This window comes from Aristolochia californica, unplaced genomic scaffold (assembly GCF_029961685.1).
Source record: "Aristolochia californica isolate CCGP_79_NKW_82.1479 unplaced genomic scaffold, dmAriCali1.0.hap1 SCAF_10, whole genome shotgun sequence".
Classification (NCBI taxonomy): domain Eukaryota; kingdom Viridiplantae; phylum Streptophyta; class Magnoliopsida; order Piperales; family Aristolochiaceae; genus Aristolochia; species Aristolochia californica.
Window position 1 is genome coordinate 15,592,490 of NW_027181771.1, and position 16,855 is coordinate 15,609,344.

Sequence of the window (16,855 nt, forward strand, 5' to 3'; positions counted from 1 at the left end):
ACTGCACGTTCACTTGGGAGTTTAATGTTATTCTCTTTAAGAGGTTTGGATCCGTAGGCCATTTTCATCTTTAACATGTTTCAAGCATGCATATCCATTTTTTAAAACATGTGTAGAAAAATCTTTTTCTTATAAAATTTCGAGCTATTAGGGTTGAACTAGTGGAATTTACCCAAACTTGGATAACAAAACATTTCTGTTCATTTGAGGTGTGTGAAAAAATTTTATTTACTTACATTTTTTATTGCTTTAAATTATTTCCATACATAAACTCTAAAATTTTCATTTTGTTGTGATCTATGTGCCTTTTATCTCTTTTTTGTTTACGAGATGATGGGAAAGTTAAAACTGAAGTTTTGATTTAAGAAAAAAGTTTACATCTAGAATGGAAAAGCAAAATGAACAAATGTGGAGAGACATAATTTTAAAAAGTGTTTTTAACTTTTAGGGCTTGTTATCTATTTTTAGTTTTTATATATCAGGTTCTGCAATTGTCGGGAAAAGGGGGAGGCAGGGGATTTTTAACTGAGTGTTGACACCCAATCCATAAGCCATTCCTTACAAAAATATAGCCTGGTCCACATGATAAATTACTTTACAATCATCTATGATTGTTAGGTTAGCTTTATGTAAATTGGCAAAATAAAGACATGTTTGACTCGGGTAAATATCCCACCGCATGTTTACTTGGGCATTTAATGTTATTCTCTTTAAAAGGTTTGGATCCATAAGTCATTTGCATCTATAATATGTTTTAAACATGCATATCAATTTTCTCTTTCTTATGAAATTCCGAGCTATTAGGGTTGAACAAATGGAATTTTCCCAAACTTGGATAACAAAACATTTGTGTTCATTTGTGGTGTGTGAATAAATTTTCTTTACTTACATTTGTTATTGCTTTAAATTATTTCAATACATACACTTTAAAATTTTCATTTTGTTGTGAAGTATTTGTCTTTTAGATCTTTTTTGGTTTACGAGATGATGGGAAAGTGAAAACTCAAATTTTGATTTAAGAAAAAAGTAAACATCAAAAAAGGAAATGCACAATGTACAAATGTAGAGAGAGATAATTCCAACAAGTGCCAATAATTTTTAGGGATTGCAAACTCTTTTTATTTTTTATATATCAGGTTCTAGAATCGTCGTAAAAAGAGGGAGGCGGGGGATTTTTAAAAGTGTTGACTCCCAATCCATAAGTAATTCCTTACAAAATATAGCCCGTTATTCATGATAAATCACTTTACAATCATTTATGATCGTTAGGTCAACTTTTTGAAAATGGGCAAAATAATGGCTTGTTTGACTCGGCTAAATATCCCACCGCAACTTCACTTGGGAATATAATGTTACTTGAAAAGGTTTGGATCTGTAGGTCATTCGCATCTTTAACATGTTTCATGCATCCATATTCTTTTTTAAAAAAAAGTGTAGAAAAATCTCTTTCTTATAAAACTCAGAGATATTAGGGTCAACTAGTGGAATTTTCCGAAACATGGATAACAAAACTTTTGTGTTTATTTTTGGTGTGTGAATAAATTTTCTTGACATACATTTTTTATTGCTGTGAATTCTTTCCATGCATAAACTCTTAAATTTTCATTTTGTTGTGATCTATTTGCCTTTTATCTCTTTTATTTGTTTACGAGATGAAGGGAAAATGAAAACTTAGGTTTTTATTTAAGAATAAAGTATACATCTAAAATGAAAATTCACAATGCACAAATATTGAAACAGATAATTCCAAAAAGTGTCTGTAATTTTTGTGATTGTAAACTCATTTTAGTTTTTATATATCAGGTTCTGCAATCGTCGGGAAAAATGGGAGACGGGGGAATTTTAACTGAGTGTTGACACCCAATCAATAAGTCATTCCTTACAAAAAATATAGCCTGTTATGCATGATAAATCACTTTAGAATCATCTATGATCGTTAGGTCAGCTTTTTCTATATGGGCAAAATAATGGCTTGTTTGGCTCGGGTAAATATCTCACCGCATGTTTACTCTGTAATTTAATGTTATTCTCTTTAAAAGGCTTGGATCCATAGGTCATTTGCATCTTTAACTTGTTTCAAACATGCATATAATTTTTTTAAAACATGAGTAGAAAAATCTCTTTCTTATAAAATTCCGAGCAATTTTGGTTGAACTAGTAGAATTTTCCTAAACTTGGATAACAAAACTTTTGTGTTCAATTGTGGTGTGTGAAAATTTTTTTTTTACTTACATTTTTTTATTGCTTTAAATTCTTTTGAAACATTGACACTAAAATTTTCATTTTCTTGTGATCGCTTTGCCTTTTACTTATTTTTTTGTTTACGACATGAAGGGAAAGTGAAAGCTCAAGTTTTGATTTAAGAAAAAAGAATACATCTAAAATGTAAATGCACAATGCACAAATGTAGAGAGATATAGTTCCAAAAAGTGTCTTATATATTTAGGGATGTAAACTCTTTTTAGGTTTTAGATATCAGGTTCTGCTTTCGTCAGGAAAAGAGAGAGGCGGGGGATTTTTAACTGAGTGTTGACTCCTAATCCATAAGTCATTCCATACAAAATTTAGGCCGTTAAATATGATAAGTCACATTACAATCATCCATGATCGTTAGGTGAGCTTTTTGTAAATGGGCAAAATAATGGCTTGTTTGACTCGAGTAAATATCCCACTGCACGTTCACTTGGGAATTTAATGTTATTCTCTTTAAGAGGTTTGGATCCGTAGGCCATTTTCATCTTTAACAAGTTTCAAGCATGCATATCCATTTTTTAAAACATGTGTAGAAAAATCTTTTTCTTATAAAATTTCGAGCTATTAGGGTTGAACTAGTGGAATTTACCCAAACTTGGATAACAAAACATTTCTGTTCATTTGTGGTGTGTAAAAAAATTTTATTTACTTACATTTTTTATTGCTTTAAATTATTTCCATACATAAACTCTAATATTTTCATTTTGTTGTGATCTATGTGCCCTTTATCTCTTTTTTGTTTATGAGATGATGAGAAAGTTAAAACTGAAGTTTTGATTTAAGAAAAAAGTTTACATCTAAAATGGAAAAGCACAATGAACAAATGTAGAGAGACATAATTTTAAAAAGTGTCTTTAACTTTTTGGGATTGTTATCTATTTTTAGCTTTTATATATCAAGTTCTGCAATCGTCGGGCAAAGGGGGAGGCAGGGGATTTTTAATTGAGTGTTGACACCCAATCCATATGCCATTCCTTACAAAAATATAGCCCGGTCCACATGATAAATCACTTTACAATCATCTATGATTGTTAGGTCAGCTTTATGTAAATTGGCAAAATAAAGGCATGTTTGACTCGGGTAAATATCCCACCGCATGTTTACTTGGGCATTTAATGTTATTCTCTTTAAAAGGTTTGGATCCATAAGTCATTTGCATCTATAATATGTTTCAAACATGCATATCCATTTTCTCTTTCTTATGAAATTTCGAGCTATTAGGGTTGAACTAGTGGAATTTTCCCAAACTTGGATAACAAAACTTTTGTGTTCATTTGTGGTGTGTGAATAAATTTTCTTTACTTACATTTGTTTTTCTTTAAATTCTCCCCATACATAAACTCTAAAATTTTTATTTTGTTGTGATCGATTTGTCTTTGATCTCTTTTTTTGCTTACGAGATGCAGGGAAAGTGAAAACTCAAGTTTTGTAATAGGAAAAAAGTATACATCTAAAATGTAAATGCATAATGCACAAATGTACGTAGAGTTAATTCCAAAAAGTGTCTGTAATTTTTAGGGATTGTAAACTCTTTTTAGTTTTTATACATCAGGTTCAGCAATCATCGAGAAAAGGGGGAGGCGGGGATTTTTAACTGAGTGTTGACTCCCAATTAGAAAGACATTCCTCACAAAAATATAACCTGTTACACATCATAAATCACTTTACATTCATCTATGATCGTTAGGTTAGCTTTTTTTTAAATGTGCAAAATAATGGCTTGTTTGACTTGGGTCAATATCCCAACGCACTTTCACTTGGGAATTAAATGTTATTCTCTTGAAAAGGTTTGGATCCATAGGTAATTTCATCTTTAACAAGTTTCGAGCATGCATGTCTATTTTTTAAAACATGTGTGAAAAAATCTCTTTCTTATAAAAGTCCGAGCTATTAGGGATGAACTAGTGGAATTTTCCCAAACTTGGATACCAAAACTTTTGTGTTCATTTGTGGTGTAAATAAATTTTATTTACTTACTTTTTTTATTGCTTTAAATTCTTTCCATACATAAACTCTAAAATTTTCTTTTTGTTTTGATCTATTTGCTTTTTATCTCTTTTGTTTTACGAGATGAAGGGAAAGTGAAAACTCAAGTTTTGATTTATGAAAAAAGTAAACATCTAAAATGTAGAGAGAGATAATTCCAAAAAGTGTCTTATATATTTAGGGATTGTAAACTCTTTTTATTTTTTATATGTCAGGGTCTGCAATCATCGGGAAAAGGGGGAGGCGGGGGATTTTTAACTGAGTGTTGACTCCCAATCCATAAGTCATTCCTTACAAAAATATAGATCGTTACGCATGATAAATCACTTCACAATTATCTATGATCGTTAGGTTAGCTTTATTTAAATGGGAAAACTATTGGCTTGTTTGACGCGGGTAAATATCCCACCGCAGGTTCACTTCAGAATTTAATATTATTCTCTTTAAAAGGTTTGGATCCATAGGTAATTTGCATCTTTAACATGTTTCAATCATTCCTATCCCTTGTTTAAAATATGCGAAGAAAAATCTCTTTCTTATTAAATTCCGAGCAGTTAGGGTTGAACTAGTGGAATTTTCCCAAACATGGATAACTAAAATTTTGTGTTCATTTGTGGAGTGTCAATATATTTTCTTTACTTACCTTTTTTATTGCTTTAAATTCTTCCCATATATTAACTCTAAAATTTCATTTTGTTGTGATCTATTTTCCTTTTCTCTCTGTTTTTGCTAACGAGATGAAGGGGAAGTGAAAACTCAAGTTTTGATTTATGAAAAAAGTATATATCTAAAATGGAAATGAACAATGTAGAAATTTAGAGAGAGATAATTCCAAAAAGTGTCTGTAATTTTTAGGGATTGTAAACTCTTTTTAGTTTTTATGTATCAGGTTCTGCAATCATCGAGAAAAAGGGGGAAGCGGGGAATTTTTAACTGAGTGTTGACTCCCAATCCATAAGTTATTCTTTACAAAAGTATAGCCCGTTATGCATGATAAATTACTTTACAAGCATCTATGATCGTTTGGTCAGCTTTTTGTAATTGGGAAAAATAATTGCTTGTTTGACTCTAGTAAATATCCCACCACACGTTCACTTGGGAATTTAATGTTGTCCTCTTTAAAAGTTTTGGATCCATAGGTCATTTGCATCTTTAACATGTTTCAAGAATGCATATCCCATTTTTAAAACATGTGTACTAAAGTCACTTTCTTTTAAAATTCTGAGCTATTAGGGTTGAACTAGTGGAATTTTCCCGAACTTGGATAACAAAACTTTTGTGTTCATTTGTGGTGTGTGAATAAATTTTCTTTACGTACATTTCTTATTGCTTTAAATTCTATCCCTACAAAACTCTAAAATTTTCATTTTGTTGTGATCTTTCTGCCTTTTATGTCTGTTTTGTTTACAAGATGAAGCGATAGTGAAAAGTCAAGTTTCGATTTACGAAAAAATTACACATAAAAAATAGAATTGCACAATGTACAAATGTAGAGAGAGATAATTCCTAAAAGTGTCATTAATTTTTAGGGATTGTAAACTCTTTTTAGTTTTTAGATATCAGGTTCTACAATCGTCGGGAAAAGGGGAAGGCGAGTGATTTTTAACTGAGTGTTGATTCCCAATCCATAATTCATTCCTTAAAAAATATAGCCTGTTACGCATGATAAATCACTTTAGAATCATCTATTATCGTTAGGTCAGTTTTTTGTTAATAGGCCAAATATTCTCTTGTTTGACTCGGGTAAATATCCCACTGCAATTTCACTTGGGAATTTAATGTTATTCTCTTTAAAATTTTTGGATCCGAAGGTCATTTGCATCTTTAACATGTTTCAACCATGTATATCCATTTTTTAAAACATATGTAGAAAAATTTCTTTCTTAATAGATTCCAAGCTATTAGGGTTGAACTAGCGGAATTTTCCCAAACTTGGATAACAAAACTTTGTGTTTATTTTTGGTGTGTGAATAAATTTTCTTTACTTACATTTGTTATTGCTTTAATTTATTTCAATACATAAACTTTAAAATTTTAATTTTGTTGTGAACTATTTGCCTTTTAGCTCTTTTTTGGTTTACGTGATGAAGGGAAAGTGTAAACTCAATTTTTGATTTAAGAAAAAAATAAACATAAAAAAAGGAAATGCACAATGCACAAATGTAGAGAGAGATAATTCCAAAAAGTGCCTCTAATTTTTAGGGATTTTAAACTCTTTTTAGTTTTTATATATCAGGTTCTAGAATCGTCGGAAAAAGAGGGAGGCGGGGGATTTTTAAATGTGTTGACACCCAATCCATAAGTAATTCCTTACAAAAATATAGCCCGTTATTCATGATAAATCACTTTAAAATCATTTATGATCGTGAGGTCAACTTTTTGAAAATGGGCAAAATAATGGCTTGTTTGACTCAGCTAAATATCCCACCGCACCTTCACTTGGGAATATAATGTTACTTGAAAAGGTTTGGATCTATAGGTCATTCGCATCTTTAACATGTTTCATGCATCCATATTCTTTTTTAAAAAAAAGTGTAGAAAAATCTCTTTCTTATAAAATTTCGAGATTTTTGGGTCAACTAGTGGAATTTTAACAAACTTGGATTACAAAACTTTTGTGTTCATTTGTGGTGTGTGAATAAATTTTCTTGACATACATTTTTTATTGCTTTAAATTCTTCCCATACATAAACTCTTAAATTTTCATTTTGTTGTGATCTATTTGCCTTTTATCTCTTTTATTTGTTTACGAGATGAAGGGAAAGTGAAAACTCAAGTTTTGATTTAAGAAAAAGTATACATCTAAAATGAAAATGCACAATGCACTAATGTCGAAAGAGATAATTCCAAAAAGTGTCTGTAATTTTTCGAGATTGTAAACTCTTTTTAGTTTTTATATATCTGGTACTGCAATCGTCGGGAAAAGTGGGAGGCGGGGGAATTTTAGCAAAGTGTTGACACCTAATCCATATGTCATTCCTTACAAAAAAATAGCCCATTAAGCATGATAAATCACTTTAAAATCATTTATGATTGTTAGGTCAGCTTTTTGTAAATGGGCAAAATAATGGCTTGTTTGACTCGATTAAATATCCCACCACATCGTCACTTGGGAATTTAATGTTATTCTCTTTAAAATGTTTGGATCCATAGGTAATTTGATTTTTTAACATGTTTTAAGCATGCATATCCATTTTTTAAAACATGTGTCAAAAAATCTCTTTCTCATAAAATTCCGAGTTAATAGGGTTGCACTAGTGGAATTTTCCAAAACTTGAATAGTAAAACTTTTATGTTCATTTGTGGTGTGTGAATAAATTTTGTTTACATACATTTTTTATTGCTTTAAATTCTTTCCATACATAAACGCTAAATTTTTCATTTTGTTATGATCTATTTGCCTTTTATCTCTTTTTTTGCTTACGAGATGAAGGGAAAGTGAAAAATCATGTTTTTATTTAAGGAAAAAGTATACATCTAAAATGGAAATGCACAATGCACAAATATATAGAGAGATAATTCCATAAAGTGTCTATATTTTTTAGGGACTGTAAACTCTTTTTAGTTTTTATATATCAGGTTCTGCTATCGTCGGGGAAAGGGGGAGGCGGGGGATTTTTAACTGACTGTTGACTCCCAATCCATAAGTAATTCCTTAAAAAAAATTGCCCATTACGCATGATAAATCACTTTACAATCATCTATGATCGTTAGGTCAGCTTTTTGTAAATGGGCAAAATAATGGCATGTTTGACTTGAGTAAATATCCCACCGCACGTTCACTTTGGAATTTAATGCTATTCTCTTCAAAAGGTTAGGATCCATAGGACATTTGCATCTATAACATTATTCAAGCATGCATATTCATTTCTTAAAACATGTGTAGGAAAATCTCTTTCTTTTAAAATTTTGAGCTTTTAGGGTTGAACTAGTGGAGTTTTCCCAAACTTGGATAACAAAAATTTTGTGTTCATTTGTGGTGTGTGAATAAATTTTCTTTACATAAATTTATAATTGATTTAAATTATTTCCATACATAAACTCTAAAATTTTCATTTTGTTGTGATCTATTTGCCTTTTATCTTTTTTTTTTTTATTTACAAGATGAAGGGAAAGTGAAAACTCAAGTTTTGATTTAAAAAAAAAAGTATACATCTAAAATGGAAATGCAGAATGCACAAATTTAGAGTGATATAATTCCAAAAAGTATCTGTAATTTTTAGGGATTGTAAACTCTTTTTAGTTGTTATATATCAGGTTCTGCAATCATCGAGAATAGGGGGAGGCGGGCAATTTTTAACTAAGCATTGACTCCCAATACATAAGTCATTCCTTATTAAATTATAGCCCGTTACGCATGATAAATCACTTTAAAATCATTTATGATCGTTAGGTCAGCATTTTGTAACTAGGCAAAATAATATCTTGTTTGACTCGGGTAAATATCTCACTGCACATTCACTTGGGAATTTAATGTTATTCTCTTTAAAAGGTTTGAATCCGAAGGTCATTTGCATCTTTAACATGTTTCAAGCATGTATATCCATTTTGTAAAAGATATGTAGAAAAATTTCTTTCTTATACATTCCGAGCTATTAGGGTTGAACTAGTGGAATTTTCCCAAACTTGGATAAAAAAACTTTTGTGTTCTTTTTTGGTGTGAGAATAAATTTTCTTAACTTACATTTGTTATTTCTTTAAATTATTTCCATACATAAACTTTAAAATTTTCATTTTATTGTGAACTATTTGCCTTTTAGCTCTTTTTTGGTTTACGCAATGAAGGGAAAGTGAAAACTCAAGTTTTGATATAAGAAAAAAGTAAACATAAAAAATGGAAATGCTCAATGCACAAATGTAGAGAAAGATAATTCCAAAAAGAGTCTGTAATTTTTAGGGATTGTAAAATCTTTTTAGTTTTTATATATCAAGTTCTGGAATCGTCGGGAAAAGAGGGAGGTGTGGGATTTTTAATTGAGTGTTGACTCCCAATCCATAAGTAATTCCTTACAAAATATATAGTACGTTATGCATGATAAATCACTTTACAATCATCTATGATCATTACGTCAGCTTTTTGAAAATGGGCAAAATAATGGCTTGTTTGACTCGGGTAAATATCCCACCGCACGTTCACTTGGTAATATAATGTTATTCTCTTTAAAACATTTGGATCCGTAGGTCATTTGCATCTTTAACATGTTTCAAGCACGCATATCCTTTTTTAAAACATGTGTAGAAAAAAAAATTCTTATAAAATTCCGAGATATTAGGGTCAACCAGTGGAATTTTCCCAAACTTGGATAACTAAACTTTTGTGTTCATTTGAGGTGTGTTAATAAATTTTCTTGACATACATTTGTTATTGCTTTAAACTCTTTCCATACATACACTCATAAATTTTCATTTTGTTGTGATCTATTTGCCTTTTATCTCTTTCATTTGTTTACGAGATAAAGAGAAAGTGAATTCAAGTTTTGATTTAAGAATAAAGTATACATCTGAAATGGAAATGCACAATGCACAAATGTAGAGAGAGATAATTACAAAAAGTATCTGTAATTTTTCGTGAATGTAAACTCTTTGTAGTTTTTATATATCAGGTTCTGCAATCGTCGGGAAAAGTGGGATTCAGGGGATTTTTAACTGAGTGTTGACTCCCAATCCATTAGTCATTCCTCGCAAAAAAATAGCCCGTTGTGCATGATAAATCACTTTAAAATCATCTATGATTGTTAGGTCAGCTTTTTGTATATGGGAAAAATAATGGCTTGTTTGACTCGGGTAAATATCCGACCGCATGTTCACTTGGGAATTAAGGTTATTCTCTTTAAAAGGTTTGGATCCATAGGTCATTTGCATCTTGAACATGTTTCAAGCAAGCATGTAAATTTTTTAAAATATGAGTTGACAAATCTTTGTCTTATAAACTTCCGAGCAATTAGGGTTGAACTAGTAGAATTTTCCCAAACATGGATAACAAAACTTTTGTGTTCATTTGTGGTGTGTGAAATTTTTTTTTTACTTACATTTGTTATTTTTTAAATTCTTTCGAAACATTGACACTAAAATTTTCACCTTGTTGTACTCACTTTGCCTTTTATCTCTTTTTTTGTTTACGACATGTGAAAGTGAAACTCTAGTTTTAATTTAAGAAAAAATAATACATCTAAAATTGAAATGCACAATGAACAAATGTAGAGAGATATAATTCCTAAAAGTGTCTGTAATTTTTAGGGATTGTAAACTCTTTTTAATTTTTATAAATTAAGTACTGCAAATGTCGGGAAAAGGTGGAGGCGGGGGATTTTTAATTGAGTGTTGACTCCCAAACCACAAGTAATTGTTTAAAAAATTATTGCCCGTTACACATGATAAATCACTTAACATTCATATATGATCGTGAGGTCAGCTTTTTGTAATTGGGCAAAATAATGGCTTGTTTAACTCGAGTAAATATCCCACTGCACGTTCACTTGGGAATTTAATGTTATTCTCTTTAAAAGGTTAGGATCCATAGGACATTTGAATCTTTAACATTATTCAAGCATGCATATCCATTTTTTAAAGCATGTGTAGACAAATCTCTTTCTTTTAAAATTCCGAGTTGTTAGGGTTGAACTAGTGGAATTTTGCCAAACTTGGATAACAAAACTTTTGTATTCATTTGTGGTGTGTGAATATATTTTCTTTACATACATTTTTTATTGATTTAAATTCTTTCCATACATAAACTCTAAAATTTTCATTTTGTTGTGATCTATTTGCCTTTTATCTCTGTTTTTTTTCTTTTCGAGATGAAGGGAAAGTCAAAACTCAAGTTTTGATTTAATAAAAAAGTATACATCTAAAATGGAAATGCATTATGCACAAATGTAGAGAGAGATAATTCCAAAAAGTGTCAATGATTTTTAGGGATTTTAAATTCTATTTATTTTTTATATATCAGGTTCTACAATCGTCGGGAAAAGGGGGAAGGGGAGGCGGGGAATTTTTAACTGAGTGTTGATTCCCAATCCATAAGTCATTCCTTACAAAAATATAGCCTGTTACGCATGATAAATCACTTTACAATCATCAATGATGGTTAGGTCAGCTTTTTGTATACGAGTTAAATAATGGCTTGTTTGACTTGGGTAAATATACCACCGCACGTTCACTTGGGAATATAATGTTATTCTTTTGAAAAGGTTTGGATCCATAGGTCATTTGAATCTTTAAAATGTTTCAAGTATGCATATTTTTAAAATACCGATCCATTTTTAAAAACACGTGTAAAAAAATTTCTATCTTATAAAATACCGAGCTATTAGGGTTGAACAAGTGGAATTTTCCCATACTTGGATAGTAAAACTTTTGTGTTCATTTTTGGTGTGTGAATAATTTTTTTTTACTTATATTTGTTATTTCTTTCAATTCTTTCCATACATAAACTCTAAAATTTTAGTTTTTGTTGTGATGTATTTGCTTTTTATCTCTTTTTTTGTTTACAAGATGAAAGGAAAGTGAAAACTAAGAAAAAAGTATACATCTAAAATGAAACTGCACAATGCACAAATGTAGAGAGATATAATTCTGAAAAGTGTCTGTAATTTTTATGGATTGAAAAATATTTTTAGTTTTTATATATTAGGTTTTGCAATCGTCAGAAAAAGGGGAAGGCTGGTGATTTTTAACTGAGTGTTGATTCCCAATCCACAAGTTATTCCTTACAAAAATATAGCCCATTACGCGTGATAAATCACTTTACAATCATCTATGATTGTTAGGTAAGCTTTTTGTATATGGGCAAAATAATGGCTTGTTTGAGTCGGGTAAATATCCCACCGCACGTTCACTTGGGAATTTAGTGTTATTCTCTTTAAAAGTTTTGGATCCATTATTCAATTGCATCTTTAACATGTATTAGGCATGCATATAAATTTTTTAAAACATGTGTAGAAAAATCTCTTTCGTATAAAATTCCGAGGAATTAGGGTTGAACTAATGAAATTTTCCAAAACCAGGATAACAAAACTTTTGTGTTCATTTTTTGTTGTGTGAATAAATTTCCTTTCCTTATATTTTTTATTGCTTAAAATTCTTTCCATACATAAACACTAAAATTTTCATTTTGTTGTGATCTATTTGCCTTTTATCCCTTTTTTTGTTTATGAGATGAAGGGAAAGTGAAAACTCAAGTTTTGATTGAAGAAAAAAGAATACATCTAAAATGGAAATGAAAATGGACAAATGTAGAGTGAGATAATTCCAAAAGCATCATTAATTTTTAGGGATTGTAAACTCTTTTTAGTTTTCATATATCAGGTTCGGTAATTGTCGGGAAAAAGGGGAGGAAGGGGATTTTTAATTGAGTGCTGATTCCCAATCCATAAGTCATTCCTTAAAAAAAAATAGCCCGTTACGCATGATAAATCACTTTGCAATCATCTATGATCATTAGGTCAGCATTTTTTAAATGGGCAAAATAATGGCTTGTTTGACTCGGGTAAATATCCCACCACACGTTTACTTGGGAATTTAATGTTATTCTCTTTAAAAGGTTTGGATCCATAGGTCATTTGCATCTTTAACATGTTTCAAGCATGCATATCCTTTTTTAAAACATGTGTAGAAAAATCTCTTTCTTATTAAATTTCGAGCTATTAGGGTTGAACTTGTGGAATTTTCCCTAACTTGAATAACAAATCTTTTGTGTTCATTTGTGGTGTGTGAATAAATTTTATTCACTTACATTTGTTATTGCTTAAAATTCTTTCCATACATAAAATCTAAAATTTTAGTTTTTGTTTTGAACTATTTCCCTTTTATCTCTTTTTTTGTTTACGAGATGAAGGGAAAGTGAAAACTCAAGTTTTGAATTAAGAAAACAGTACACTTCTGAAATATAAATGCACAATGCACAAATGTAGAGAGAGATAATTCCAAAAAGTGTCTGCAATTTTTAGGGATTGTAAACTCTTTTTAGTTTTTATATTTCAAGTTCTGAAATCGTTGAGAAAAGGGGGAGGCGAGGGATTTTTAACAGAGTGTTGACACCAGATCCATAAGTCATTCCTTACAAAAATATAGCCCATTACGCACGATAAATCACTTTACAATCATCTATAATTGTCACGTCAGCTTTTGTAATTGGGCAAAATAATGGCTCGTTTGACTCGGGTAAATATCCCACCGCACTTTCACTTGGGAATTTAATGTTATTCTCTTTAAAAGGTTTGGATCCATAGGTCATTGGCATCTTTATCATGTTTCAAGTATGCATATCCATTTTTTAAAACATGTGTAGAAAAATCTCTTTCTAATAAAACTCCGTGCTATAAAGGTTGAACAATTGGAATTTTCCCAAACTTGGATTACAAACTTTTGTGTTCATTTGTGGTGTGTGGTGTGTGGTGTGTGATAAATTTTCTTTCCTTTCATTTTTTGTTGCTTTAAATTCTTTCCATACATAAACTCTAAAATTTTCATTTTGTTAAGATCTATTTGCCTTTTATCTTTTTTTTTTTATTTACGAGATGAAGGGAAAGTGAAAACTCAAGGTTTGATTTAAGAAAACAGTATACATCTAAAATGCAAATTCACAATGCACAAATGTAGAAAGCGATAATTCCAAAAAATGTCTGTAATTTTTAGGGACTGTAAAGTGTTTTTATTTTTTATTTTTCAGGTTCTGCAATCATCGGGAAAAGGGGGAGGCTTAGGATTTTTAATTGAGTGTTGACTCCCAATTTATTAGTCATTCCTTACAAAAAATATAGCCCATTATGCATGATAAATCACTTTATAATCATCTATGATCGTTAGGTCAGCTTTTGCTAAGTGGGCAAAATAATGGCGTGTTTGACTCGGGTAAATATCCCATCGCACGTTCACTTGGGAATTTATTGTTATTCTCTTTAAAAAGTTCGGATCCATAGGTCATTTGTATCTTTAAAATGTTTCAAACATGCATATCCATTTTTTAAAACATGTGTAGAAAAATCTCTTTCTTATAAAACTCCGAGCTATTAAGGTTGAACTAGTGGAATTTCCCAAACTTGGATAACAAAACTTTTTTGTTCATTTGTGGTGTGTGAATAAATTTTATTTACTTACATTTGCAATAGCCTTAAATTCTTTGCACACATAAACTCTAAAATTTTAGTTTTCGTTGTGATCTATTTGCCTTTCTTATCTTTTTTTGATTACGAGATGAAGGGAAAGTAAAAACTGAAGTTTTAATTGAAGGGGGAGATAATTCCAAAAAGTGTCTATAATTTTAGGGATTGTAAACTCTTTTTAGTTTTTATATATCAGGTTCTACTATAGTCGGGAAAAGGGGGAGGCGGGGGATTTTTAACTGAGTGTAGACTCCCAATCTATAAGTCATTACATACAAAAATATAGCTCGTTACGCATGATAAATCACTTTACAATCATCAATGATTGTCAGGTCAGTTTTTTTATAATTGGCAAAATAATGGTTTGTTTGACTCGGGTGAATATCCCAGCGCATGTTCAATTGGGAATTTAATGTTATTCTCTATAAATGGTTTGGATCCATAGGTCATTTGCATCTTTAACATGTTTCAAGCATGCATATCCTTTTCTTAAAACATGCGTAGAAAATTTTCGTTCTTATAAAATTCCAATCTATTAGGGTTGAACTAGTGGAATTTTCCAAAATGTGGATAGCAAAACCTTTGTGCTCATTTGTGGTGTGTGAATAAATTTTCTTTACTTACAATTGTTATTGCTTTAAATTCTTTCCCTACATAAACTCTAAAATTTTCATTTTGTTGTGATATGTTTGCCTTTTATCTCTTTTTTTGTTTACGAGATAAAGGGAAAGTGAAAACACAAGGTTTTGATTTAAGAAAAAAGTATACATCGGAATTGGAAATGCAGAATACACAAATGTAGAGAGAGATAATTCTAAAAAGTGTCTGTAATTTTCAGGGTTTGTAAACTCTTTTTAGTTTTTATATATTTGGTTCTACAATCATCGGGAAAAGGGGAAGGCGGGGGATTCTTAACTGAGTGTTGACTCCCAATCCATAAGTCATTCCTTACAAAAATATAGCCCGCTAAGCATGATAAATCACTTTACAATCATCTATGATCGTTACGTCAGCTTTTGTAAATGGGCAAAATAATGGCTTGTTTGACCCGGGGAAATATCTCACAGCACGTTCACTTGGGAATTTAATGTTATTCTCTTTAAAAGGTTTGGATCCATAGGTCATTGGCCTCTTTATCATGTTTCAAGCATGCATATCCATTTTTTACAACATGTGTAGAAAAATATCTTTCTTATAAAATTCCGAGCTAATAGGATTGAACTTGTGGAATTTCCCAAACTTGGATAACAAAAATTTTGTGTTCATTTGTGGTGTGTTAATAAATTTTATTTACTTACATTTGTTATTACTTTAAATTCTTTCCCACATAAACTCCAAAATTTTCATTTGTTGCGATCAATTTGCCTTCTATCTCTTTTTTTGTTTACCAGATGAAGGAAAAGTGAGAACTCATTTTTTGATTTAAGAAAAATGTATACATCTAAAATGGAAATGCACAATGCACAAATGTAGAGAGAGATAATTCCAAAAAGGGTCTGTAATTTTTAGGGATTGTCAAATCTTTTTAGTTTTATATATCAGGTACTACAATCGTCGGGAAAAGGGGGAGGCAGGGGATTTGTAATTGAGTGTGGACTCCCAATCCATAAGTCATTCCTTAAAAAAATATAGTCCGTTATGCATGAAAATTAGTTTACAATCATCTATGATCGTTAGATCAACTTTTTGTAAATGGGCAAAATAATAGCTTGTTTGACTCGGGTAAATATCCCACCGCACGTTCACTTGGGTATTTAATGTTATTCTCTTTAAAAGGTTTGTATCCATAGATCATTTGAATTTTTAACATGTTTCAAGCATGCAACTCCATTTTTTAAAACATGTGTTGAAAAATCTCTTTCTTATAAAATTCCGAGCTATTAGGGTTGAACTAGTGGAATTTCCCAAACTTGGATAACAAAACTTTTGTGTTCATTTGTGGTGTGTGAATAAATTTTATTACTAATATTTGTTATTGCTTTAAATTCTTTCCATACATAAACTCTAAAATTTTCATTTTGTTCTGATCTATTCGCCTTTTATCTCTTTTTTTGTTTACAAGATCAAGGAAAAGTGAAAACTAAAGTTTTGATTTATGAAAAAACTATATATCTAAAATGGAAATGCACAATTCACAAATTTAGAGAGAGATAATCCCAAAAAGTGTCCATAATTTTTATGGATTGTAAACTCTTTTTAGTATTTATATATCAGGTTCTGCTATTGTCGAGAAAAAGGGGAGGCGTGGGATTTTTACCTGAGTGTTGACTCCCAATCCATAAGTCATTCCTTACAAAAATATAGCTTGTTACACATGATAAATCATTTCATAATAATCTATGATCATTAGGTCTGGTTTTCGTTAATGGGCAAAATAATGGCTTGTTTGACTCGGATAAATATCCCACCGCACATTCACTTGGGAAATTAATGTTATTCTCTTTAAAAAGTTTGGATACATAGGTCATTTGCATCTTTAACTTGTTTCAAGCATGCATATCCATTTTTTTAAA